At 38.9% G+C, this 24,898-nt stretch overlaps 1 non-coding gene across 1 annotated transcript; it reads left to right on the top strand.

The window, feature by feature from the left end:
- Positions 1–16,827: 16,827 nt before the first annotated feature.
- Positions 16,828–16,933, top strand: LOC140857699 (small nucleolar RNA R71). Its single transcript, XR_012141191.1, has one exon. It is a non-coding gene; the product is annotated as a small nucleolar RNA R71 (small nucleolar RNA).
- Positions 16,934–24,898: the final 7,965 nt, after the last annotated feature.

The raw sequence follows: 24,898 nt of genomic DNA, 5'->3' as shown, positions 1-24,898 counted from the left end.
ACTCCATAAGTGCGATGCACTTCTCACCATCTCAGAGTTCTATGGACTGGTTGCTTACAAATGTTTATGGCCCAATTGATCCATCACTTAGGGGGCCTTTTCTTGAAGAGCTTAGGTCTGTAAAAGATTCTTGTACTGGACCATGGCTCTGGTAGGTGATTCCAACATTGTTCGATTCCTAGAAGAGAGGAATGGCCCAACTAGTCATCGGGCAGCATCTATAGATTTTAATTTTTCATAGACCAGTTGCAGCTACTGGAGATAACGCTCATATAACCTTCACTTAGTCAAACCACAACAAGAACCCATCCCTAGCAAAGCTAGATCACTATTTGGCTTCTCTAGGCTGGGTCTCCAACTTTCTATATTCGGTTCTTGAGCTGCTTCTAAAAACCACCACCAACCACTGCCTTCTTCTTCTTCTTCTTCTTCGAGATAACCATTCTAGGGTCAAGTTCAACAAACTGTTCCTTTTCAAAAATTTTTGGTATAGCACTCCTGGCTTTGATAATCTGATAAAGGAGTGGTGGATCAATGATAGAAAATAAGATAGCAGCATGTGTAGATTTTAAAATTTTGAAAACATGCAATAAAAAATAAATCAGGTTAAACTTTTAACCCCACATGCAAGATATCAGATCTAAACCTATCAAGCCCAGAAGAAAGCACATATAATTAATCTGAAATTTAAAAAAAAATGAGATCATATCTCATTACCTTTGCGTGGGTAGAAATTCACTGCTTCAGATGATCTTGGATTCGTAGAAGATGAAGCCCACACGTGTCCGGCCTCTACGGATACCACCAGGATGAATCTTGAACTTTTCTTCTCGTAGAAGATTCTTTTTCTCAAGAAGAACCTTGGTCTTGAGGACTCTGATCAACTCTTTTGATCTTAACTGAGAGATCAACTCCTTGATCTTCAGCCTTCTTTTTCTTCTCCTCGATCCTTGATCTCCAAGTCACTAAAACTCCTTCTAGGCGTGTGGAAGAGAGAACACCAACCTTAGAGCATGAAAAGGAAGAATATGAGAGAGAGGAGGCATGGAGATTGAGAGAGGGAAGGTTTTCTTGATGAAAAATCAATACAAAGAAATCCTAGAGACCTCCCTTTAAATAGACATAAGCCCAGACACATATTAGGAACCTTGTCATCTTAAAAAGGTAGATCCTTATCTCAGAAGAATCTTCTACCTTTTAAAGATGATTTATGCTAAATAAAATCAGATATAAAAGGTAATTAATCAGCCCTTTTAAGCATATATAATAGCCATCCATAGAATACATGTCAAGTGGTTGGGACGCCAACTCTTGGTGCCCCACAAAGGGTTCTCTAGCCATAAGAGATGGGGCATGGATCCCACCCTCTCTCCTTCATGTATGACATATTAGAGGGGGTGGGCCCCTCTAGGATATGGCGCTCAATAATTTTCAAAAAAAAAAATTACGCCACCCATTCTTCCATCTATTCCACATGCATACTTAGAGATAATTAGGAGATATGGAAGAAATAATGTTAGGATAATTATGCCAACTAATTGCTTGAAAATCTTTCTCTGAACTTGGTACATCAAATATCATATTTTTGATTAAAATTTTATCAAATTAAAAAATAAATAAAAATTTCTAAAATCCAATGTCTTCACATGAATCGACTAGATGACAGTGTCCAGAATTTTTGGATTGATCCATGGAAACTCTTCTTGTATTATTATTATTATTATTATTATTATTTTTAAAATCCATCAATCCTAAACAAAAATCCAAGAGAGAGCAGAGAGAGAAAGTCTCTCTCTCCTTCTCTCTCTCTCTCTCCTTTTTTTTCTTCTTCTTTTTCCTTCCTTTTTCTTTTCTTTTCTTTTTCTCTTTTTCTTTTTTTTTCTTCTCTTATTCTTCTCCGTTTAAACCGAAACAGGGGACGTGGTCCCCCCTTCTTTCCCGTCCAAATCCCTCACAGGATCTCGTCGGAACGACGAGAGAGGAGGTCCAACCTGAGGCGGCGCAATCGTGACACCCGGTCTGGGTGCTCACCAGCGGCGGACGGCGTCGGAAAAATCCAAAAACAAAAATCCGAAGCAGAGGTTCTTGGTACCAAATTTTTTTCCAAAACAACACCGTAATAATCGGCAAAAATTTTAGTTTATAATCAAGAGGAGATTGCGGAGAGGATACCTTGCTCTTTGTGGAGATTTTTAGGCCACGAAATCACCGGCAAAAATCTTCAATCCGAGAGCAAATAAATAACGAAAAATCGAGAGAAAAAGGATATGAAAGGGAGATTTTTCGGTGATTCATGAAGGAGGAGGCGAGGGGCTTGGGTTTTATGGAGGAAAAATCTGTTTTTTACTCGGATTCCTCTCTCTTTTTCACGGTGGGAAGAAGACTCTCAACGGGAGTCTTCTTCCTCCCGATATCCTCTGTTTTCTCTCTCTCCTTTTTTTTTTTTTTTCAATTGGCTTGGGTTTGGGTCTTCTCAATTGGCTTTAGGCTTGGGTCATAACAGATGCAGGGCTGAACATATCTGCAACATCTTATAAATGCCTTTAACAACTTTAGAGGCTCATTCCATTGAATGGAAGTGGATCACAACCAGATTCATCTCAGTGAAGTAGTGTTATAGGTTCTTCAGCCATGGAGGCATGACTTCGGCCTTTGGAAAGTTTAACTCAAGAATGTCGGTTCCAGAGAAGGTGAAGTTTTTTAATTGGTTAGCATATAATAAGAAGTTATTGATGGCCAACAACTTTTTTTTGAGAATTATTGATGGCCAACAACTTGAAGAAAAGGAACTGGACAGCACCTCTAGCATGCCCTATTTGCGGTGAAGGAGAAGAAATAGCCAATCATACTTTCCATTTATGCGAGTTTTCTGGTCGTGTTTGGTAGTAGGTAATTGGTATAATTTCTATTCCCCCCCTAGCACCTTCCCTTGATGAACTATGGATAAGACGGGGAAGTGGCATACATGATGGCAACCGACGAATGGCTTTGGATTGCTTGCTTTCAGTAATTAGTTGGCACTTTTGGAAGGAGAGGAACAATAGAGTTTTCAGGTTTCAGGCCACCTCACTCGCTTTGGTTCTTCAGTAGCCCCTGATTCTCGTGCAAGAATAGGCATCCTCTTGTGATAGGTAGGTGATGTAGACTCTCACAAGTTCTATTGATGCTCTTCTACAAGAAGATCATGCTGGCTCACATCGTGACTTAGCACTAATAAGCATGCATGGGGTATTGAATGGCACAGAGGAGATAGGTTGGGCAACGGGCACAGCCATAACATCCTCCAACCTGATACAACTTGAGGCTGCTTAAAAATGCTTCTCTTTCTCTTTGCATGACTAGAGTGTACACTGGTTTGTTTTTCTCCTCTTGTTTCCGCGTTGCATAGCTTGTCCACTGAGGGCCGAGCTTTTGTCCAAATGCACCTAGTACAATTATGCAAGTCATAGTTGTCATGTCATATGAATGGGTCTAATATATACCTCTGTGATCCCACCGTATGCATGGCATCCGAGGGTCCCATTGTAAATAATCTATAATGAATAAAAATCTGCATGGTATTCCCTCTCATTTCATCAAAAAGGGAAAAATCTAACCACACTACATTTGCCACTTCACTTTGACATTCTATGTCCAAGATACTGTTTTTTTTTATATAAAGAAGGTGAACCTTCATTATTCATTATTATTAATATGTGTAAGCGTTGCGAGCTGCTTCGATGGCAACTAAGAGTGTGCATGGGAATAGAGATGGAAACACTATGTTTCTTTACAGTCACATGAAATTAAAGACTTCCTATACTGATCTAGCACACCCCAAAAAATAGAACCTCATGTTTTACATAATATATTGAGCGGGAAAAGTGAGCTCATTAAGCGGTTGGCCCACTTTCGCCTTTTCTCCCCCTAATAATTGTATTCCCATCGAAGCTGCCTCCTATCCCATTGTCGAACCTTATCTTCTTTTCCAGACATCAAAAGCCGACAATTCCCTCTATATATTTTCTAGCAATTTCAGAGGTGGAAAGCCAATTTTTCTGCATGTTATTCCATGTCCCTCGTAAATGGCTATGTGTTTAGATGAAGGATGGCATTTATAATTGGAGCGAGTTTTTTCTTATTTTCGTTCATTTGAGTTGTCCAAGAGAGGAAGAGGGTAGTGTTCGTCTAGCTACTGAGCTTGGTAATTAAGTCTGGAACTCAAAAATTTGCTTGTTTTGCTCATTCCAGGTACACCACAATCCTATGGCAAGTAGGGCATCTAGTCCCTACTGAGTTGTGGATGCTATCCCTCCATGAGCCCTAGAGTGCAATGAGAGTGGAGGGGAGGTCAAGTAGGTGTAGATCCGTTAGAAGCTGGGACCAAACCCTTTTCGAGAAAGAGCAGATGAGAAAAAGGTGATCGCTGGTCTTTGCATTTTCTTCACATAGGGTATAGCTATTGTTTCCAAGCCACCCTTTCTTCTGTAGGTTAATTTTTATTGGGATCTTGTTATTTGTGCTCAGCCATGCAAAGACCTTAGCTTTCTCTTGGACCCATATTTTCTTGATGATGTAGCTGATGTGCTATCTAACTCCTCGATCTTAAAGAAAGTAGTAGACTTTTCTTGCTGAAAATCTTCACTCGTTAAACCATTTCATTCAATTTCATTGTAAACTTTCGTATTAGATATTTTACCTAACATGGAGACGAAGATCACAGTTGAAGACAAAGATTGCAGTGCAAGCCGGCTTCAAAAATATTCTGCCCTTCTTCTCACCACGGACAAACATCCCAGACGGTACTACACAAGATCACGGACAGGACCTTATATATTTTCCCCAGCAAACACACCCAAATCCCGGAAGAACTCTATATTTTTCTCTCAGAAAATCTCGCTCACCTTTTCTCCTAGAGAAGAGATTGCTCATTTTTCTCCTAACTTCCCACACCCCCTTAAAAGGGTGTTTTTCCTATGAAGGAGATAATTAGATAATCCTTATCTAATCTAATGACCCTTTGAATTCAAACTCTCAGAGTTAAAATATTGAATTAGGTCATAATATGAGTCAGCCCATCATAGGTGCCCCATATTCTAATATCTCCCACTCACACATGATGAGATGATCTACACAGAGCTTTTTCTTGAATTTTCATACTGAGTGTGTCACCGTGACTGCCTAGGCACTAAGTTTGAGAGCTTTTATACTAAAAATCCTTCTCAAGACCAGCATAAGAGACTACAACCCTTTTATTACTCAAATCTGTTATAAAAAAGTGTCTCGAATATCCTAGATCTATCTATTTACACTCATATGCGGCATCTCTAATCTCTCATGAGTCTCTATTATCCAGAGTCTTACCACTATGATCTCTTATATGCCTTGTGTCCGTGCTTATGATGCTCCTAAAAATAACTTTATAACGTACATGTCTCGGACACAAGCATAGTGTGTATATATCGAATACGATCTTTTTTCGCCCACATATCACTTAGATCTGAATTAGCTACTTTTCTGATGTTATTCTTTAGGTCGCATTATCATAACCTTTGGATACATGCCAAAGTAGCATACACTAACTCTTCACCTCATGATACTATCAAATAAGGGTATCAATGAAAAGATTCTATACCTTTCTGGGACTCACACAGTAATGAAGTAGGGATTCATTCACTTGCTTCTCAATCACGATCTTTAAGCACATGCGATATGAAACACATGCTACGGTTACTCTTATTTATAAGAGTGTATGTCGATTTTCTTTATTTTATGCCATATAGATCTTAGTCCAAGCACTCTTGCGCTTGACCCGTATTCTACCACTCTGCTCACCCTTATAGTGCCTGGAGGAGATCTCACATCTGGCTACAGTATTATAGATGGTGGTGATCTATAATTTGATCCATAAATTATGTCTCTCTTGGATCTCATCCTGGTCTCTTATCAGAGCGACATTATAAACTATGTTGTGTTCTTGCATATCACTGAGTGCCCTTTTGGCTATCATTCTCAATGCTAAAAAATACAAAAGTCTCATCTTGGCTCGCTCCTCATAAGCCCAAAGCGGTTGCTCGTGTGAGAGAGCCAACCTTACCAATCTGTACGACATACTATCATATTGTATATATGTTCACTATGATATAAGAAAATAATCATTGAATAAATAAAAAATATTATATTTATTCAAATAAAAAATGTTCATACATTATATTCAAATATGAAAAGAAATAAAAAAACATAAAACTCTACAATCTACGCAATCCTAGAGATTTCACATGCTCAACAAACATATCTCTAAGGATAAGCTTCGTCATCGGATCTACCACCATCTCATGTGTGGTGATGTACTATGAGTTACTTCTTTCTGTGCTATCACGTCTCTCACGAAGTTATACTTCGTGCCTATGTGTTTCATCCTGCAATGATACTTAGAGTCTTTCATGTAGGTTATGACTGCTTGGCTATCACAATAGAGTCTTACCGGCTCTATCTTTCCACCAATGACCCCCAAATGGCTCATAAAATATCTCAGCCATACTACCTCTTGCACTACAGCAAAACATGCAAGAAATTTTACTTTCATGGTTGATAATGCCACGCATGTCTGTTTCTTGCTGCTCCAAGAAATGATATCATTATTCAGCAAGAATACATAACATTAGTGGATTTGCTTTCATCCGGATGTCCACCCTATTCAACATCTGAGTAACTCACCAATTGCAAGTCACTCCCATGGTAACACAATCTATAATTGGCAGTGACCTCAAGTATCTTAAGATCTTCTTGACCGCTTGCCAATATTTCTACCCCGGATTGGACTGATAACGGCTTACAAGACCCATTGCATAATAAATATCAGATTGTGTGCACATCATTGCATATATCAAGCTCTCAATAGTGCTGGAATAAGGGACTTTCCTCATAGAATCTCTCTCAGATTTAATCTTAGGACACATTGCAAGGCTCAAAACTTCACTTTAGCAAGAGGGGTATCTATAGGCTTACAGTCTTCATCCTAAACGCTTAAGAATCTTCTCAATGTATGATTCTTGTGACAAAGGGATTAGGTTCTTGGAGCGATCCTTTGGATTTTAACTCCAAGAATGAATTCTGTCTCACCCATATTCTTCATCTCGAAATTCAAGGACAACCAACTCTTAATGGCATTCACGAAAAATAGACTACTTTCAGTTAATAGTATATCATCCACATAAAGGGATAATATGACAAAATCTTTCTCAGACCGCTTCATATATACATAGTGGTCCTCACCAATCATCTGAAAGTCATAAGATGAACAGCACGATAAACCTCAAATGCCATTGTCTAAATGATTGTTTAAGTCTGTAAATGAACCTCCAGAGTCTGCAAACTTTAAGCTCCTAACCTTTCTCAATGAAACTTAATGGTTGCTCCATATAGATTTCTTCATCTAGTTTTTCATTAGAAATGTAGTCTTTACATCCATCTGATGTAACTCCAAGTCTAACTTGACAACTATAGCTAGAATAAGTCTAGTAGAAGTGACTCTCATAACAGGTGAAAAAGTATCCTCATAATCAATACCTTCCTGTTGTGTGTACCCTTAGCTACTAAGCAAGCCTTATATCTTTTAACAGAACTATCCACCTTCCTCTTAATTTTGAGAATCCACTTGTTCTCAATTGCCTTTCGGCCTGACGGAAGGTCAACCAAGTCTCAGACATGGTTAGTCCTCATAGACTCTATCTCCTCTTCCATTGTCTTCATCCATTTATCCTTAGTAGGGCATGAGAAAGCCTCTTGAACTGAACTCGGCTCCTCATCATCTTCTGGAGTAACTATTAATGCTTTCCCTTCGATCTCAAAATAATGTCGGGGAACATTCCCTCAGCTACTCCTACGCAACTGTGTCTCTTGAGGACTCTCAAATATCCTCCCACTCTGATTAGCTGGTGGAGGTACAACTATTTGTTCTTCACTTTCTTGATTTTCATCATATACCTGCTGATCCACAATCTCATAAAATGACACAGCTTTGTCAACATCACCCCTACTAGAAAATTCATTCTCTAAAAATGTAGCATCTCACGACTCAAGCTCCGTTATACTTCCATCTTTATTTTCACCAAAGAAAACATAACCCTTTGAGTGTTCAAAATATCTAATAAATATGCACTTCTTGCCCATAGAGCCCAACTTCCCATATCTATGAGAAGGATCATGCACATAAGCTGTCGACCCCCAGGACCGCAGTACACTCAAATTGCTTTCTACTTATTCACAATTTATAGTATAGAAGCAACAGACTTAGAGGGCATGCGGTTAAGTACATAGGCTACGGTCATCAAAGCATCTCTTCAATGAGAAATAGGCAAGTTAGCCTGCGCCATCATCGACCTAACCATCTCGAGCAAAATCCTATTCCTTCACTTTACAACTCCATTCTATTGTGGAGTGCAGGAATCGTCAACTATCTTATGATTTCCTTTTCATCACATAGATCCCTGAATTGATTTGATAAATACTCACATCTATGGTCAGTTCTCAAAGCCTTAATCCTTTGATCCAATTGATTCTCAACCAAACTCATGAATTATTTGAAGCACTCTAAAGCTTCGACTTATAGGAGATTAAATAAATATGATCGTAATGAGTGGAGTCATCAATAAAAGTGATAAAATATAAGGCTCCATGCCTTGCCCTCACACTCATTGGACCACATATGTCAGAATGAACCAATTGTAATGAAAAGTTAGCTCTGGTTCTTTCCCAAAAGGTTTTCTAGTTACTTTACCTGCTAGGCAATGTGGGCAAACAGACATCTCTATTTTTTGTCAAGGACCCTAACAGTCCTGCTTTTGCCCATCTATTCATTCTCTCTGGCCCACATGTCCAAGCCTAACATGCCAAACATTCACATCAGAAATATTACTCGGGACAGAAGATAAAGAAAATAATGATAATCATTATTAGAAATTGTATCCAACATAATGAAACCATCCAAAAAAAATCAGAACCAAAAAGTCTAGTCGTTAAAACAATTTCAACTGAACTATTGTGGAAATTGATGCTGAAATCTAATCTAAGAAGAGAGACAACTGAAACTAAGTTTCGTCGGATCTCTGGAACGTATAAAATATCATATAGGAGTAGGGTTCGTTCGCCACACAACTCTAGCTTGCATGTTCGAATCCCTTTCACTTCAAGGCTTGCATTATTTTCATATAAAGCCATCTGCTCCTAGAAGGCAGCCAACGGTACTCAACAAATGCTCCTTTATCTCTAGCTATGTGGTCTGTTGCTCCTGAATATACAATCCATAAAAAATTAGCATCGGCCATTAATGCAGTGCTAGAAATATAAAGAAAATGAGGATGCACATCACATGGTGTTATCTTGTTCTACTCTGGGCAATCTTGAGCAAAATGGCCCAATTTATGGCTGCAGTAATACTTCACTTTGGTCATATCTCTCTTTCCACCATGCTTCCCTCTCTTCTTAGCCCTCTCAATAGGCTTCCCAGATCCCTTTTTCTACCAACTATTCTTGTTCCAGGGCTTCTTACCTTTGCCCTTCTGCTTGGAATTCGAATTTCCAACAGTCTTAGCCATGAAAGCTTGATCAAATATCTTAGCAGTCTCCTGACGCTCATCCTCAAGAACAAGATGATGCTCTATGTTAGCAAAGGTCTTAACAGACTCATTGTGAGTCATGTTTACCTTCATATACTCTCAGCTGACAGGTAAGGATCTAAAAACAGCTTGCATCTGTTGTTTGTCTGAGAGATTGTGACCAGCTGACTTCAGCTCCCTGACATGTTTGACATCTCTCTTAAATACTGTCTCATCGAAATATTAGGATGCAACCTGTAGGTATCAAACTTGATGGTTAACCTCCTAAGTTTGATAGCAGAAATGCCCCAAACTTATCCTTCAGTGCAATCCACATAGCCTGAGCCATCTTATAAGACTCAAACTCACACATGAGATCATCAGCTATGCTACTCAGCAACGTAATGCGAGCAATATTATTTTTCTTTTTTCAAGCTAGAAAAGCCTCATGATCTCTCCTATGCTGTGGCGTGTTTCCACATTTTGGCTCGACTATCATATGGTTCATTATCTCCAAAATATCTTGTTCTCAAGGATGTACTGAACTTTACGGTGCCAAATATTATAATTGTCATCGTCTAGCTTATCGCCCTTATTGAGCTCTGCAATGATGTTATTTGAAACCATATCTACACACATAAGAATAGCACAGATCAACATATACACAATATCATGTTTGCTATAGATCATAATTAGATTAACAGCAGTATACAATTAAGTTCACGATTGAAAGTTGACGTTTGTCTACCCTCATCACATGAAACTTAACTGCACCATCATTCCTCTAATTCAATCATGCGCACAACATCTATTACTCAACACAGTTCTTAAATGAGCCTTCAATCTACCAATTTAAGAACTTCTACTCAGACAAAGAAGTCTATATGGTCCTTAAATGAGCCCCTCATCTACCAATTTAAGGACTCCCACTAGGATAAACATGCATCACATAAAATATGTAATGTATAATATCATGCTATCATATAAATAGAAAAATTAACATACATCATGCTTGTATCTCATATTTGATCTAGCATAAAAAACAAGTTATAATACTTATTTATTTTCATGTTTATCCTAAAAAATATTTTTCATGCAGCCAAAAGAATAAAAAATAAAAAAATTTGAGCAAGACCCGCTGAGACAGGCCTAGATCCAAGTGGGCTTGTGCGTAGGCGCGACTCGGCCCAGGTGGGCGCGTGCACAAGAGCAGCTTGCATCCACACGGTCCACGTGTGGCCGTGGATAGGAGGGGTGTTTCCCCTTTGGTTTCTCCCGGTCCACGATGGATCGAGTATGTTTCAGGGCCGTTTCTCGCAGTCTATGCAAGCTTCTTGTGGATTGGATTTTTATTCGGGGTTCATGATGGTTTTGGGTGCTGCAGAGAAGGAGATCGTAGATGCAAAGCAACAGATCTACTCCATCAAGCATCCCGAAATGCTCTGGTGCCTCCTCAGCTTGACGCCAGCCTTGTTGCCTCAGACACAGGCTATTCGAAAGGCGGTCGATCGTGCAACCAATCATGTGCTGGAGGCTGTGGCGAGGGGCCAGATGCGGTGGAGCCACACGGTCCCCTCCAACAGTCGCTTGCACTATCTCAAAACCAATCGGTATCCAGAGGTCATACCACTTGAAGATCGGTACAGCCTGGCTCTGATACCAATGTAAATTTTCATGTTAGATATTTTATCTGAACACAGAGACAGAGATCGCAGTGGAAGACAAAGATCGCAGTGGAAGCCGACTTCAAAAATGTTCTGCCCTCCTTCATCACGAACAAACAACCCAGACGGTGCTACACAAGATCACAGATTGAACCTTATGTGTTTTCTACAGCAAACACACCCAAATCTCCGAAGAACTCTGTATTTTTCTCTAAGAAAGTCTCGCTCACCTTTTCTCCCAGAGAAGAGATTGCTCATTTTTCTTGTAACTCCAACATCCTCTTAAAAGGGTGTTTTTCCCACAAAGGAGATAATTAGATAATCCTTATCTAATCTAATGACTCTTTGAATTCAAACTCCCAGAGTTCAAATATTGAATTGGTCATAATATGGGTGATGCGTAGTCATTGATAGCACCAAAAATAACTCTACTCACTACGTAGGTAGGATGAGTCGAGATCGTATCCTCAGGGACCTTGGACTAAGTTGAGATTACAAAATAAAAGAAAGAAGCATTATTTTGATTTAGAAAATAAATTATCTTAAAATTGATGTAATTAGAAAATAAAGAGCTTGAGAGTTTTGAATTAATTTTGTACTAGCAGAGTTATATCATTTTTTTAATTAAATAGATGCGATTAATCTTAGAAAAAATACCTATCTTTCCTCGGCACATCCCGTATCCGTAGATCATGGCATGTCTCCAGAAAGTACTAGGTAAATAACTCTTCTTTCCTCGGCACGCCCCGTACCCATAGATCACGACACATTTTCGAAAAGTAAAAGTTGTTCCTAATATTAATCTAACAGGAAAGCATAAATAAAAGTATATGAAAGAGAGCAAATAAAGAACTCATGACGATTTAAATAAAAAGCATAATCTTTATTGCATATAAAGAAATACAAGAAAGTTTAGAACAATAAACCCATCTCTATGTCGTTACAAAATTTTTTCTCCACTCCCGAGACTGCTAGCCTAGCTGCTCATGAAGTAGTCCATTTCTATTCCTCTATGCAAGGCTCTAGAAAAATTTTTGGGCTCCCCCTCCAATGGGAGTACAAAAGCTTTTTTATAGGTGTTAGGAGGGAGGAGTTTTACATGGTTTTCCGATGTGGGACTAAAGAAAATACTAAGGACTAAAAAATAGATGGATGAGATGGAAAGATCACAAGCAGATAAAGAAAATATAAATTTTTCTTCTTGAAGTATTTCCAAATATATATTTTTTTTCCTTCCATCTGTTCGTCTGTCCCCACGAACCCCGCGCGCCTGCTTGCCTGCCATGCCGTGCCCGCCTCGCGCCTGCGCTCGCGCCTGCGTCCATGCCGCGTGAACCATATATGAACACTCCCTTCTTCTTTTTTATTCCAAAAAGAAACTTTTATTTCTTTACAATGATGCTTATATCCTTTTTGGATTCTTTGCATAGTATCTTCATTTTTTATAATATCGTATGCATCCTTCTTTTATTTAAATTTTATTTTAAGTCTAATTTTTTTCAAATTTGAGTCTTTTTGATCTGCAAATCGGACTCTTTGTATCAGCGATCATCTTTTCTGTAAAACATAAAAAGAAGCATCAAATTCTTAAGAAATAAAATAAATTAAATATAATTTTCTGCTTTAAATGACTTAAATTAAGTATTTATTATACCCCCCAACTTGAATTTTGCTCGTCCTCGAGTAAAATAGATATATCAGCATTGTGTACCGACTCGATCTTGAATAAAAAGTTAGGTTAGGCATCCCAAAAGGTAGATGATACCTGGTTAGACCATTAAAGAGATACTTCGTTGGATTATCAATTTGACCCAATTAGTGGTTGAGTATTAACTAAAAAAATTTCAAAAGCTTTTCTTTCACCAACTCCCCACTTTACTCTTTAAATCCTCTAACTTAATGTGAGATAGATTTATTATCTTCTTGCAATTTAGTCTCCTTATTATCCACTATTTTTTTTTTTAACATTGTCCACATTTTTACACGAACCACGACACTTACTTAGACGAAGGAGCCCGGTTACTCAGTAGGAAACCAATATTTTTTTTTTAAAGTAAATTTTGAGGAGAATTTTTTTTTTTGCATATCTCGACCTTTCCACCCAATCTCTCATGAAGCAGATTTTTTATTGAGATCAGTAAGAAGAGGGTTGTAGAATCACTCCTAAAATTTAGTCTAGTCTAAACCCTACCATTCATTGGGTTTTCTTAATAATTTATTCCTCAGTATTTCTAAAATCATCTTAACCGTTAATCATTCATTGTTCAGGATGCCTAATTGACTCTTAATCAAAATAAACTTCGGATACACAAAACTAATTATTTCTGACCATACTCGAGGATTTGATTAATTTTCTCCCCCCCAACTTAATCTACATTGTCCTCAATGGAGTAGGAAAGCAAAGAAAATAAAAAGAGAGAGTGCACCTGGGATAATTCTGCTTCGAAAGTTAAAGATAGCTTCATTGATTAATAGGCTCTTGTTCTAAATTTCTGCAGCTGCGGTAAAGTAAAAAAAAATATAAAATCGTTGGGTTGCCTCCCAACAAGCGCTAAGTTTTACGTCTTTAGCCAGACGTCAAGTTTATTGACATACTCTTCCATATAGAGCGGTCTTTTATTCTTAAAAAAAATGAAGATCAGTTAAAACAAAATAAAAAAAATTTGGGTTGCCTCCCAAAAAGTGCTAAGTTTAACGTCTTCAGCCAGACGCTAAAAAAGTGTCTATCATATTCCTACTCGAATCTTAACATGAGTGTCGATCCCTCTTTCAGAAATAATATGTCCTAATATAATTTTTTTTCGCACCATGAAATGGTTCTTTTCCAAACTTAGGACAAGATTTGTCTCCATACATCGTTTAAGAACTTTGAAAAGATTATGGAGATAATCCTCAAAGGTGGTTCCAAACACAGAAAAATCATCCATAAAAACTTCAAGATATTTGTCTACCATATCCGAAAAAATGACCAGTATGCACCGTTGAAATGTAGCGGGTGCATTGCAGAGCCCGAATGCCATATGTCTAAATGCAAATATTCCATAAGGGCATGTGAAGGTAGTTTTTTCTTGATCAGCAAGAAATACCGGGATCTGGTTATATCCCGAATATCCATCGAGAAAATAGAAGAAACTTTGTCCTGCTAGTCGTTCTAAAATTTGGTCAATAAAAGGCAAAGGAAAATGATCTTTCCTAGTAACGGCATTCAGCTTTCGGTAATCCATACATACTCGCCAACCAGTTGTTGCACAAGTAGAAATTAATTCACCCTCATCATTCTCTATTACGATAATACCTGACTTCTTAGGTACTACTTGGGTTGGACTAACCCACTGGCTATCTGAAATTGGGTAGATAATTCCAGCATCTAGCCATTTCACTACTTCTTTTTTCACGACTTTCCGCATATTCGGATTCAATCTTCGTTGCATGTCCCTATGTGGTTTTGCCTCAACCTCGCAGTGAATATGATGCATGCAAACAGAAGGATCTATACCCTTCAAATCGACAATTGACCACCCTATAGCCTCTTTATGCTTTTTGAGTACCCCGACAAGTTTGTCTTCCTGGTCATTGGTTAGGTCAGACGTAATGATCATTGGAAAGGTACATTGGATCCAAAAAATGAATATTTCAATGTGGTAGGAAGAGGCTTTAGCTCTAGAGTAGATGGTGCTTCTAAGGATGGTACCAGAGGGCTTGATTGAATTGGTAATTGCTCGTACTTTACAATCCAAGGGGGATTGGTGCTAAAATTGAGAGGTTCTAGCAAAGCATGTATTTCTTCAGTGTATCCATCAATATCAAAATTATCCATTTCAAAATGTGTTAGGCATGCCTGTAAAGGATCTGAGTTGAGCAAGGCAGGAGCTTTATCTTCTATAACTTCCTCTAACAAGTTGATCTCATTATGGTCGTACACAGGTGGTCCCAAAGATGCATTGAAAATATTCAACCTTAGCTTCTTATTTCCGAAAGTTACATCCATAACTCTAGTCTTACAATTTATACAAGCATTAGCAGTTGCTAAGAAGGGTCTACCTAGGATGATTGGTATTTGGTTGGGGTTGCTACCAGATTCCATATCCAGCACAAGAAAGTCAACAGGAAAGTAAAATTCATCTACTTTCACCAATACGTCTTTCAGCATTCCACGGGGTACCTTAATAGATCGGTCTGCTAGTTGTAAGGTCACTGTCGTGGGTTTTAACTCTCCAAATCCAAATAGGTGATATACAGAGCTCGGGAGAAGGTTGACACTTGCATCCAAATCTAATAATGCCTTCTTAATTGTGAGGTTCCCTATGACACAAGAAATAATTGGGGTACCTAGATCTTTCAATTTGGATGGGGTAATTTGCTAAAAAACTGAGCTGGCCTGCTCAGTTAGGGGACTTTTCTTGGTATTTGTGCCTTTGATTTTCGTTTCTATATACACAGGTCCTTTAGAAATTTGGCATAGGTCAGAACTTGCTTAATGGCATCGAGAAGAGGTAAGTTTATCTGGACCTGTTTAAACAGTTCCAATATTTCATTCATTTTTATATCCTTCTTATCAAGAGGCAGAGAGGATTCTAAAGCACTGGGAAATTAAGCTTTAGGTGCAGGTGATGGGTTAACAGGTTCTTTTCTCTCTTTAGATTTCTTTTCTGTTGTAGCTGAAATTGGTTGCTCTTGTTGTTGGATTACTTTAGGTTGATTTAAGATTTTTTTGCTTCTAAGGGTCATGATCGATTTGGCATGTTCGGAAAAAGTTTCAAGACCAATGGAGCTTTCAGCCATGTACTGACCTTTTGGATTATTAATAGGCTGACTAGGTAATTTGCCTTCTTCCCTCCTACTGAAAGCTGTTGCTAGCTGACCTATCTGGGTCTCTAGCTTTGCTATTGATTGCGTATGGGAGTGAAGGAGTTGGATATTCATTTCTAGTCCTTTAAGTGCTTGTAGTACCTTTTCTTCGAAAGTCGAGCTATGAGTACTCGAAGGTGGGTTGAGGAGGGTTCTGGTATTGTGGTTGGGATGGATGCCTAAAAGTTACATCCGGATAACCTGATCTTTGTTGCACCGGAGGAACCACTGGTTGTGATTTTCATGAGAAATTCGGATGGTTTCTCCATCCCGGATTGTACGTACTAGAATAGGGGTTGTTCCTTGGTCTATAAGTAGTTTGGGCTTGATGGACTTGTTCTTGTACATGTTCAGAAAACTGTGGTGCAACCGGACAATCATTCACACAATGAGTGGGGCTCGAACACAATGCACATATATCTTGTATCTGACAGGATGGAGAAGGTGACTATCCTATACTTAATAATCGATCTAACTTTTGGGACAATTCATCTACCTTATGATGGATATCTATGACATTTTCTACTTCATATATTCCACCTCTCTTTGAGTTTAACATGGGTTTATCTCTAATAAAGGCAGACATATGATGTAATAAATTTTCACTTAAAATTTCAAACAGTTGCCATGCCTCATCCTCACTTTTCAGCATGAATATCCCACCGCATGATGCATCGACCATTTGTCGATGTCTTTCAGATAGCCCATCATAAAAATATTAGATTAACTGCCACTTGGATACAGCATGATGGGGATATTTTCTAATAAGGTCCTTTAATCTCTCCTATGTTTCATGAAGAAGTTCACCCTCTAATTGGAAAAAACTGGTGATAGCTTTTCTAATTTGATTTATTTTTTCAATTGGAAAGTATTTCTTGAGAAATTCTCTCTGAAGATGATCCCAAGTTGAAATGGTTATAGAGTCTAAGGAGTTTAACCAATGCTTGGCTTTGTCCTTAAGTAAGAAAGGGAACAGTTTCAACCTAAGGGCATCATCAGAGAAGTTTTGGATTTTTACTGTGGAACAAATTTCAAGAAATTCATCCAAGTGTTTGTATGGGTCCTCGTTACTAAGTCCATAGAATGATGGCAACATTTGAATAATGCTAGACTTAATCTCATATTGGATAACTTCTACTGGAGGTGCTTGAATGCATGGAGAGTAGGTATACGAGGATGGAGTGAAATATTCTCTCAATGAGCGTGGAGGATTAGCCTCACCAGGTGCAGCCATGTTTCTAACTCGGATAGTCCTAAGAGTCTTTTCTAATTCTTCATCTAATGGTTGCAAGTCAGGTTTTAGTGATCGTCGACCTAACATGCAACTAAAAGGTCTATGTAGGACTATCCTAGTCTGTTAGGGATTTTTTTTTTTTAAGAGGAGAGGAGAAGAGAGAAAAGAGTTCTAAAGAAGAGATCCTAAGAAGTCCTAAAACTAATAGAAGAATTAGTTGTGGTTAGATTTTAATTACAATCAAGTTAGCACGCAGTGGACTCTCTATCCTAAAGTTACCCTAGTTCTAGACAGCTCCTAACTGTTGTTAGCCTTCAAGCCCTCCAAGTCGGAGCTTGACCAACCAACTGGCCAGGTAAGTGTAAGGTTGGTAGGAGTCCCCCCGTTGCTTTCCTTAGACACCAATTAAATTGGCCAGGTCAGCGAACGGAACCAATTAAAAATCACCTTCCTTCGGGCCCAGTCGTCCCACAAACCACTTGCCTAGACACCAGCTAGCTGACCAAGTCTAACCCAGTTCAACTCTCAGGGTCACTTGTCCTAATGAGCTCGAAATCTTTAGGGGTTAACGTCTAATTAATTTTAGATTAAGGTCTAAGTTATGCAAATGTAAGAGAGTGATTTGTGGGTCAAGAAAGGGTGATCAAATCCCCACCTTATCTTAGTTAATGGGTTGCGCCCTTAAAGTTAATTATGGAGATACAATGCAAAGAAACAAGGTGTCCAATCAAGTTAAAAATTTTTATATTTGAGGTTATGCTATTTTAGTTAAGTGTTATGAAATGTCAGTAACTTTTTTTTTAATTCAACTGTGCCAAGATCCCCGGCAACGGCGCCAAAATTTGATGCGTAGTCGTTGATAGCACTAAAAATAACTCTACTCACTATGTAGGTATGATGAGTCGAGATCGTATCCTCAGGGACCTTGCGTTAAGTTGAGATTACAAAATAAAAGAAAGAAGCGTTGTTTTGATTTAGAAAATAAATTATTTTAAAATTGATGTAATTAGAAAATAAAGAGCTCGAGAGTTTTGAATTAATTTTGCACTAGAGTTGTATCTCTTTTTTAATTAAATAGATGTGATTAATCTTAGGAAAAATACCTTTCTTTTCTCGGCACATCCCGTATCCGTAGATCACGGTATGTCTCCGAAAAGTACTAGGTAAACAACTCTTCTTTCCTCGGCATGCCCCGTACCCATAGATCACGGCGCGTCTTTGGAAAGTAAAAGTTGTTCCTAATATTAATCTATCAGGAAAGTATAAATAAAAGCATATGAAAGAGAGCAAATAAAGAACTCATGACGATTTAAATAAAAAGCATAATCTTTATTGCATATAAAGAAATACAAGAAAGTTTAGAATAATAAACCCATCTCTATGTCGTTACAAAATTTCTTCTCCACTCCCGAGACTGCTAGCCTAGCTGCTCATGAAGTAGTCCCTTTCTATTCCTCTATGCAAGGCTCTAGAAGAATTTCTGGGTTCTTCCTCCAATGGGAGTACAAAAGCCTTTTTATAGGTATTAGGAGGGAGGAGTTTTACATGGTTTTCCGATGTGGGACTAAAGAAAATACTAAGGACTAAAAAATGGATGGATGAGATGGAAAGATCATAAGCAGATAAAGAAAATATAAATTTTTTCTCTTAAAATATTTTCAAATATATATATTTTTTCCATCCATCTGTTCGTCTGTCCCCACGAACCCCGCGCGCCCGCTTGCCTGCCGTGCCGCGCCCGCCTCGCGCCCGCGTCCATGCCGCGTGAACCATACGTGAACACTCCCTTCTTTTTTTTTTTTATTCCAAAAAGAAACTTTGGTTTCTTTACAACGACGCTTATATTCTTTTTAGATTTCTTGCATAGTATCTTCATTTTCTATAATACCGTATGCATCTTTCTTTTATTTAAATTTTATTTTAAGTCCAATTTTCTTCAAACTTGAGTCTTTTTGATCTGCAAATCGGACTCTTTATATTGGCGATCATCTTTCCTGTAAAACATAAAAAGAAGCATCAAATTTTTTAGAAATAAAATATATTAAATATGATTTTCTGTTTTAAATGACTTAAATTAAGTGTTTATCAATGGGTCAGCCCATCATGGGCGCCCCATATTCTAACATTCATCATTGTGATCTGTCAAAGAAATTTGTTCCAGGTTTCTCTTTTGTCTTCTAAAATCTTGTGTTAGTCTGCTTTGGAATTGAACGCCGAAAAATTTCAAGTTTTGTTGCTCGGTAATGCCTCTGGCTATCGAAGAGCTCTGACTGAGTGTTACCATGCACAGCTATGGAAAGAGGTCTTTTAATGAATGATCTTGTATCCAACTATCTAACCAAAATGAGATGCTTCATCTGTTGCAAATCTTGAATTTTGTTAATCTGGAATGTGTCGTCAATGGCACATAATCCTTTCCAGAACATCGAGGATCGTTTGTGTGTCCGTTTTAGGCCCCAGTAATGGTGGGATCTGAAAGTAAATGGAATTGACTAGTTTGCACCATGGTCTCTCAGGTTCGGCATGAAGCTTCCACCATCATTTACACAGCAAGGTTCTACTGAAGACTCTGATATTAATCACTCCTAATCCACCATATTTTTGGGGCCTGCAGATGTTAGACCATTTCATCAGGCAATGCCCCAGTGAACATTTATCCTCCCTCTCCAAATGAAGGACCTTAGAACTTTGTCAATTTTTTGTATAACTAATTAGGGAAGTAAGAAGGTACTCATCCAGCATACTGGTATTGCCATGATGACTGCACTGGTTAGAACTAACTTGCCGGTAACATCAGAACTTGTCTTTCCATCCTACCAATTTCTTTTGAATTTTCTCTAGTAGCGGGTTCAAATCGCTTTCCTTTAGCTTAGGAGTGCTTTACCTAAATAATTAAAAAAAAATTATTCATAAAAATAATTTAATTTTTAATTTATTTATCAAAATAATATAAATTCTATAAAATGTCATTCAAAATAGCATTTTATGTTGTCTGTCTCACCACCTTTTTTCCACATGGACGATGAAAAGAAAAAAATAAACTCGCCATTTGAAATAACTTTTTTGAAAACACCATTTGAAATGGCATTTTCAAAAATACCATTTCAAGTGACGAGTTTAATTATTAATTCTTCAAAAAAAAAAATGAGAAAAAAATAAAAAAATAAAAATTATAATTTTGATTCAAATAAAAATCATCATTTCAAATTAGTATCTCCATTTCAAATTATCTTTCTTAAAAAATATCTGACAAAAATTAATATAAAAAAATAAAAAATATCATAAAAATTTGAAAAAAATAAAATTATAATTTTAAAATTTAAGAAAATAAAAATTTTAGTTTTAATTCAAATAAAAATCATCATTTCAAATTACAATCTCCTTTTCAAATTATTTTTTTTAAAAAAATACCATAAAAGAAGAAAAAAATGAGAAAAAAATAAAAGTTATAATTTTAAATTTTTAAAAATAAAAATTTTAATTTTAATTCAAATAAAAAATATCATTTCAAATTATTTTTCTCATTTAAAATTATTTTTTTTAAAAAAAATATCTCAAAAAAATATCTTAAAAAATTAGAAAAATAAAAAATATCATTAAAAAAGAAAAAATGAGAAAAAATGAAAAAAAATATAATTTTTATTTTAAAAAATTAAAAATTTTAATTTTAATTCAAATAAAAAATATCATTTCAAATTACTTTCTCCATTTAAAATTAATTTTTTTAAAAAATATTCCAAACAAAGGAAAAAAATACCTAAAAAGTGCCAAAAAGGGTAAAAATGAGAGAAAATTAAAATTATATTTTAAATTATAAAAAAATTAAAATTTTAATTTGAATTCCAAAAAAATAAAAAAAATAAAAAATACCATAAAAAAGTGAAAAAAGGGGAAAAAATAAAAAATATAATTATAAAATAAAAAAATAAAAATTTTAATTTTAATTAAAATAAAAATTATCATTTTAAATTACTATTCCCATTTTAAATTAATTTTTTTATTAAAAAATCACATAAAAATAATTTAAAAAAAATAAAAATATTATAAAAAAATAAAAAAAATAAAAAATTGAAATAAAAATGCCAAAGGGAATGGCGTTTTTGAAAACGCCATTTCTTTTGGCATTTTTGTAGCTTAAGACCCAAAAAAAAAGAAAAATCCTCCCTCTTCTCCCTCTTCTCCAGCGTCTCCCTCTTCTCCGCGTCTTCCTTCTCCTCCCCGGTGGCACGACGGCGAGCTCTCGACGACGGTGAGCTACCTCTTCTCTCTTTCCTCTTCCTCTCTCTCTCCCTCTTTTTTCTTAGCCTGCCGGCGACAGACGGCCGACGGCAGGCCCGCACACCCCCCATGTGGTTGGTCCGTCGGTGGGCCGGTAGCGGCCGCCCCGCCCCTCCCCTTCCCTTGGCCGGCCGCCCTCTCTCTTTCCTCTTCCTCTCTCTCTCCCTCTTCCTTCTCTCTTCCTCTCTCTCTCTCTCCCTCTTTTTCCTTGGCTCGCTAGCGACAGCCGGCCGGCGGTGGGCTCGCACGCTCCCCCATTTCGTTGGTCCGCCAGTGGGCAGGCGGTGGCCGCCCCGCCCCTCCCCTTCCCTTGGCCGGCCACCCGCCCCTTCCCTTCCGTGGCGGCCCCCCGGTAGAGGGCCCCGTGGCCAGCCCCCGGCAGCGGGCCCCCGACGACGGGCCCCCAGCGGCCCCACGACGGCGGTCCTGTGGTGTCCTTCTATTTCGATCTTTTTATTTTTTATTTTTATCTCATTATTTTTTATTTTTTATTTTTATCTCTATATTCGGATTTGTTTTAAAATTTGATTCGATCCTAATTTAAAAATTTTAAAATATATTGTATTTTATGAAACCATAGATCTGTCAATTGATCAATGTAGGATATTCTACGATATCCGTATAAAATATATATTTGATTATATATTTTTATATGAGTATCGTAAAATATATACATTGGTCAATTGATTGTTCAGTTTGGATAGTTTGAAAATTATATTTAATTCTATAGGTAATTATATTATTCGAACAATATACAGAGGGTTCGAGAGAAATTTTAGACAGTATTTTTCTTTAGTTCTCCTCACATATTTTCAGTCGTGTGGGGAGAACTAAAAAAAAATACTGTCGAAATTTCTTTCGATCCCTGTTGCGTATCGTTTGATTAATGTAATTAACTTATAGAATTAATACAATTTTCGAATGAGATAGGATCTATCCGTACCTATTTGTTGATGATATGATGTATTTATCATGTAAATCTTTTAAAATGATAAAATAATTAGTAATACTAAATTTTTTTATTTTGATTTTTTTATTGATTTCTCTGAGAAAATGGCCAGTACTCGAGTTTGTATATTATTATATTATGATGGTGTTGGTGCAAAAATCCGCTTGCGTCGGAGAAACTGGAGTCGAGTGAGTCGCGGTCACCGTCGGGACCTGCAAAGGAAGTCTAAACCGGAGGTGGGGTTGCTCCGGCAAGACTCTCCGATGCTCAAGTCAGTTCTCTGCCTCAACAAGAATGGAGTGCTCGAACGAAAATTTTAGCAGAGTTTTCGGATAGAAAATAGAGCTTAGAGAATAACATATCTGGGGTCTTCTTTTATAGATGGGGGGAGCAGCGGATTGATAGCGACTGTTTATGATCGCCTCGTAATGGGCCGTACGGGGCCAGGAGGAATTTATCATGAAGAGTAATGGGGTGGAGTCATGGTTGCCACCATGGCTCACCATGTGGAATCAGTTGCGGTGAGTGGAGCGGCGTCCGTTGTCGCGACTCGTCAGGGAGTGGTCGAACCGCACAGGATCCACCGTAGGGAGTGGAGCAGAATCATGGCCGTTACTACGGCCTGCCAGGGAGTAATGGAGCCACGTAGGATCCACCGCAGGGAGTAGAGCAGAGTCGTGGCCGTTACTACGGCCTGCCAGGGGGTCCAGACTTGTCGGCTGAAGTTCGGTTGGAGTCTGTAGCTGGAGTCGGAAGTGAAGTCTGGCTCCTGTAGGAGCTCGGACGAGGTCTTCCTGCAGTCAAAGTTGGGGACGAAGTCCGGCTCTCGTAGGAGTTCGGATGAAGTTTGTCCGTAGCCAGGGTTGGAGACGGAATCCGGCTCTTGTAGGAGTCCGGACGAAACTTACCATCGTTCGAGGTCGAGGACGAAGTCCGGCTCCTGTAGGAGTCTGGACGGAGTCTTCATTCGATCAAAATCGAGGGCGAAGTCCGGCTCCCGTAGGAGTCCGGACGAAGCTTACCAGCAGTCGAGGTCGAGGACGGAGCCCGGCTCCCGTGGGAGTCCGGGCGAAGCCTTCCAGCAGTTGAGGTTGGGGACAAAGTCCGGCTCCCGTAGGAGTCTGGACGAAGTCTGCCTGTAGCTGGAGTCAGAGATGAGATCTGGCTCCCGTAGGAGTCCGGACGAAGTTTGTCTGCAGTCGAAGTAGAAGACGGAGTCCGGCTCCCGTAGGAGTCCGGACGAAGCTCACCAGTAGTCGAGGTTGCCCGTAGGTGACCGAATGAAGTCTGCCTGTAGCTGGAGTCGGAGACGAGATCTGGCTCCCGTAGGAGTCCGGACAAAGTTTGTCTGCAGTATCCCCGAGGGATCACTCCGAACACAACTTCGGTTGGAGGAGGTTTTACACCCAACAACAGTCTCCCTACTTTCGAGTTCGAGTTTCGATCGGAGGAAGTACAGAAGATTTTCACAGCCGAAGTCGTTTTCTTGAATTCTGCCCACGACCGCTCTCGAAAATCTTGGCATTTAATGCGCGCATGCTGGAGCCTTTTTCCGATTAGGGCGACCCGAAAAGTCTTTTCAGAATTCCCACTAGGACGTGATCCTAAGCATCATGCCATAAAAATCCCCGAACGGTCAACCCTATGCCGCGATGAGTGGGACACATGGTGGGTACTGGTTGGCCTAGGGACATCTGCCACCATAACTGCACCAGACTCCGTTGCCTATTTAAGCCCCCGCCTTTCCTCCAGGGGCTTCACTTCGCCTGTGGGTCCACGCCTTTCTTTCGCCTGAGAGCCTAGCCACTCAGCCACTCCATCGGTGCCCCTTCCGACTCTGAGGTCCTTTGTGCCGGTCCTTGCCATCTCCACCGGCTCTCCGTCATCTTCGATCCCCCGAGTCTCTCCGAGGGGTTCTCCCGCGGGGCCTCCGCCCCGGAGACCAACCTCAAGAGGATGCCATGGATTGGGAAGAGGCGAGGAGGAGAATAGCAGTCTACGAGTTCTCCAGTTGTCAAACTGCCGCTGAGGGTTCCCGTCGCCTTAAAGGGAGCTCGAGGGAGAATTCCTTCAACAACAGGGGTTTAATAACGGAGACAATCGGTGAAGGCTTCCGCCTGAGAACTTCGGAGTAGCTGAATGGGGCAACACCGGTAAAGGGGCAGAGCTGTCGTCACAAGCCGTGGCGGGATCCTTGATGTCGTCGAGGCCGAGGGACCAGAAGCGGTCGACGCCGATGGTGGGGCTGTAGAACTTGTTGCGGGGACGATGGAAGTAGCGCATGCCGACCTTGCCGGAACACCTAGGACGGTGGTTGTCGCGGAGCACACGGTGGTGGCGCATATCTCCG

This window comes from Elaeis guineensis, chromosome 4 (genome assembly GCF_000442705.2).
Source record: "Elaeis guineensis isolate ETL-2024a chromosome 4, EG11, whole genome shotgun sequence".
NCBI lineage: Eukaryota > Viridiplantae > Streptophyta > Magnoliopsida > Arecales > Arecaceae > Elaeis > Elaeis guineensis.
Note: the sequence above shows the minus strand (reverse complement) of the source record. Positions and strands in the feature narration are given on the sequence as shown.